Source organism: Lissotriton vulgaris, chromosome 5 (genome assembly GCF_964263255.1).
Source record: "Lissotriton vulgaris chromosome 5, aLisVul1.2, whole genome shotgun sequence".
Classification (NCBI taxonomy): Eukaryota; Metazoa; Chordata; class Amphibia; order Caudata; family Salamandridae; genus Lissotriton; species Lissotriton vulgaris.
The window spans coordinates 1,498,478,883-1,498,483,550 of record NC_141693.1 but is presented as its reverse complement, the minus strand read 5'-3'; positions in this window follow the sequence as shown (position 1 = coordinate 1,498,483,550).

Below are 4,668 nucleotides of genomic sequence, written 5' to 3'. Positions count from 1 at the left end.
GTCCTTATCTTTCTGCCTTACATTTTGCAAATTTATTACTTGTGCATTAAAGGAAATGCTGTGCAATTCATGGTTTTGTCTTCTTGCGTTACCTCAGCATGTGTGGGTCGTCTTATTGGGTTACCCCAGCATGTGCGGGTGCATGCCGCATCGTGATCTACCAGGGCACGGCTAGGTACTGTCATCCAGAAGACGATAGAGCATCAGGTGCAGTGTCTCTGGGGCTGGGCTGCTACCGACAGGCAAACAGAGACCCCTAGGAAAGGGGTCAGGCAAATATCCTTTTGTGTAAGTTATAAGGAGAACACAGCAGGCTGGCTCGGTGCATGGGGGTAATGCTGGATGTTCAGTGATCTGAGGGCCTCTGGGTTAGAGGGGCTTAAGAAAAGTGGAAATAAGGTGATATCTCGGGTTTTGGGGATGGATGGGAACATGTGTTGGCATCTCCAGGGGCACAGCGAGGGAGAAGTGTAGCTGTACACTGCTGTATGGTGTCTCTGGGGCCAGCAGGGCTGGGGTGTTTTTCTCTCTTTGTCTGGAAAGCAGTGCCGTAAGGAAACTTGAGGGGGCCCCACTGCAAAGTGAATGGAGGGGCACCCTTCCGGACTTACTCAGGAGATCTCAGGCCAGGATACTGCACTGAAGGGGGGCCTGGAGCTCCCACCCCACACTCTCCCGCACTACTGGGGCTGCAAGGGCCTATGTTACCCCACTGGGGGCAGCTATATTGCAGCCTTGGTGGGGGAAGGAGTGCAGGCGGCCAGGTGGGATTGGTGTGTGGTGGTTATGTTGGTAGGGTAGGGGCTTGGAGTGGGCAGTGCCTGAGGTGGTGGCAGGGGGTGTGGTGGCAACTGGGTCGTGACTGATATGGGATAGAGCTGTGACAGCCAGTCACCAAGTAAGAGGTGGCTAGCAATACATTTTGGTACAGGTGAGTAGTGACTGAAGCGAGTCTGGTGGATTGTTACTGAGGTGAGGCAGGGGTGTAGAGGTAAGGCTGGTAGAGGATGTGGAAGCAAGTAGGTTGTGAGTGACGAGTGAGGTAGGCGAGTGGCTAAAGTAAAGCCAAGGGTGTAGGAGCTTGAGGTTAGTGAATGAGGTGTGGGCCGGGTTGTGGAGGGAGTTGTTCCAGTCAGCTACTAGTGGGTGGGATGGGGTGTGTGGAGGGAAATGGCTCAGGTAAGTAACAAGGTGGCTGGTGACGGAGCTGGGTGCAGGTAGGTTTTGATTGGGGGTAGGGGAAAAAGATTTCGCTAATAAGTAGGGGGGCTTTAGGGAGCGTGTGGCTAGCTTGGCTGATACATCTGCAGTGGGATCAGGTGGATTTTCCTGAGTCCTATCGCACTCCCAATCCTGTGTCACCATCCCAATACCCGCCTCGCTCTCGAACCCTATCACAGTCACATCCCTGTCACCATCCCCACCTCTAATGCTCTCAGGATTTGTTGTCCTCCTTATCACCCTACTGGATCTTCTTACCCTCCCCGTCCCTGCCACTCTCTACATCCCGGTCACCTCCAAGTCCCTGTCACTTTGCCGTCCCAAACGCTGTCATAACACATCACTGACACTCTTCCCCATCTCTGCACACAGTTCCTACCTCTCTCGCTACCATTATCACCTTCCCTCATTCACAGTCCCAGTCCCAATCTCACCGCAAATCGTGCCATTCTCCCTGTTCCTTTATCTGTCTTTGACACCTGCAATCCCTGCCACTCTTGCAATCCTTGTAACCCTTTTCATTTTACTTTATCACTTTCCCAGTCCCTTTTGTCATCCCAATACCTGTCACACTCCTAGGCAACCCAATGTTATGTTATGTTATGGCAAATTTTAAAGCGCACGATTACCTGGAGGTGTCCAGGCACTAGTAACTTCTCCCTAATGCATAGCTAGAAAAAAGAAAAAGTTTATTTATCAAAAAGCCAGGTCTTCAGGCCAATCACAATCATATCACTGCCACCCTCCCCATCTCACACCCACCAGTCCCCATCACCCACCTTATCCTTGCCAGCCCCCTTGTGTCTCTCCCTCTCTGTTCCCTTCCTTGTCCATCCTACACTTTTAGTCCCTCGTGCTGTCACAGTCCCTGTCGCCCATCACGTCCCTGTCGCCCTCTGAGTCACTATCACTTTACCAGTCCCTGTCATTTTACAGTAACTGTCACGCTCCCATCTCTGCACAATTCCAATTTCTTCCAGTCACCCCTTCCCTCCTTGTCACCATCCAAATATTGTCACACTCCTATTCCCCATCACCCTTGCCATCCATGTCACTCTCTTCAACTTTGTCGCCCTCCCTATCACTGCCACCTGTGTCTCCCTGGGTAGTGACAGGTGCTTATACTCCTCATCACTGCCGCCCTCCTTATCACTGTCTGAACCCAGTCCCTATCAACCCCCCACACCCTGTAACTATTCCCATCCTCTGACCCTCACAGGCCCTTTCGCCAATCAAGTCACTGTCACACTCACAACATTACCAGTCCCTAGCACCATGCCAATTCCTCTCCCACTCACAAACTCTATTACCCGTCCCTTCCGTGTCACCTGGCACATCCCTAGCACCTTCCTCTTCCCCACCACCCCATCTTCCCTGTTGCTCCCTATCACTGTCACACTTACATTCCAGTTTTAGCTTAAGTATCCCTATTACCTTTAACTCTACCCATAGGTAACACCTTCCCCGTCCCTGACACCATGTCCCACTCCCAGTCCTTGTCACCATCCCCACGTCTATCATATTTCCAATCATTATCACCCACTCCCTGCCTGTGACACTCACAATCACTTTCACTGTCCCTGTGTCTGTCACCACCCCATCCATGTCATCAATCCCTCCCTATCCCTGTCGCCCTCCTTATCTCAGGTCTTTAGCACTCCTGGCTTTATCATTGCCCAGTGGAATCTCCAGGCAGGTGGGTGGCAGTTAGTTTTGAACCATCTCTGGCTTGATGAAGTGCACTTCTGACATAATGATGGCAATTCTCGCCATAATGTGGATATTTTATGTGGAACTCTGCTTACAAATTTGCTGTGTAACGTAGTTATAATTTTTTATTAATCTGACTTCGCAAACCCTAGAAATGTTTATACCTGTTTAATTGCCTTCGGAGCTGGACAGTGCTTTGCCTGTATCCATCTGAATTCTATTATTACAATGAAAAAATCCAGAAACAAACCAACATGGGCTTCGATTGGAATTCATAGAGCATATTATCAAGCCCATTATCGCCGCTTTATCGGCAGTTTCCTGACGATAAAAGCGGCGATAATGTAACGCCCTTACTTGATAATATGCCCCCCATAGGGGTATTATAGGTAATCCATATGTTAAAATTAGAATTTTTGATAGCAGGGGTGTGTCCGGGGTTTGCTCTTTAAATGACAAGCCTGCTGGCTTGGTTCACAATCAGTGGGGCGATTCACCACCAGCTTTTGGCTTCTCCAGAGGCCCATTATAAAATGACAGAATTGTAGACCCATGTGTTCAGTTATCTCCAGCTTGGGGCTGTTGGAAATGAATGAGGTTAACTATGGGCCATATGTATCAAGCTCTCCTTTTGCGATTCTGAATTTACGATTTTTCGGGAATCGCAAATTCAGAATCTCAAAATGGTATGTATGTAAAAAAATCGCAATAAAATAGCGATTCTGTAAAAATCGCTATTTTTATTGCGATATCCCCAATAGCGATTTCTTAAGGTAAAAAAATCGCAAATTTGCGATTCCTTAACGTAAAAAATCGCAATTTTGCGAATTTCCCAAATCTGCTAATCGGAAACTCAGGTGCAGCTTGATGACATCACAACAAGGAAGTGTGACTACCCATGCTGCACATGAGTTTCTGGAGCACAGTCAGAGAGAAGGAGTGGTGGAGAGGGAACTCTGCAGTGGTGAAAAGAATGGCAGACACTGGAGACATGGCCAGCCAGAACACACAGCAGCAGCAGCAGGGGGGAAGGCCAGAGGAAAAGGAAGCACACGTTTTCTGAGGTAGAGTTGGAGGTGCTCATCCAAGAAATGATGGTCAGCCATAAGCACCTATTTGGCAAAAACTCACTCCGGGTGCCTGAGACACGCAAGCGGCGTATATGGGCATAAATCCAGCAGAAAGTGAACGCTGTTGGTGTTACACACAGGAGTGTGGAAGACTTAAGAAAGCGCTGGTACGATATGCGCCAGAGCTCCAGGAGAAAGTGGCTGCCAGGTTGGAACAGGCCAGGAAGCCCGGTGGAGGGACCTCCACAGCCACTGACTCCACACCTCTTGAGGAACTGGTGAAGGGGACCCTGCTTCCTGAAAGGGTAATGGGCGTGGCTGACCTAGACAGCTCCAACCCCCCGGTACCAGGACAAGGTAAGAATCATGCCATCACACCCCTGAAACCCCCCAACCACCCCCACACACCTAGCAGCGACCCGGGGGCAGGACAAAACTAGTAGTCCAGTGCAGGTACACAAGCACACACTGCAATGCATTATGGGAGATGAAGTTGCATGCACATTACAGTGGTGCATTTACACCCAGCCAGTCCCCAATAGCATGTGCACATCAGGAAAGGCAAATACAAGACACATGTAATCCCAAACAGTGATATTTAATAATTGACAAGTCCAAGTCAGAACAGTAAATAGATGTGTGCATTTAAGTCCATAGCACCATCTAG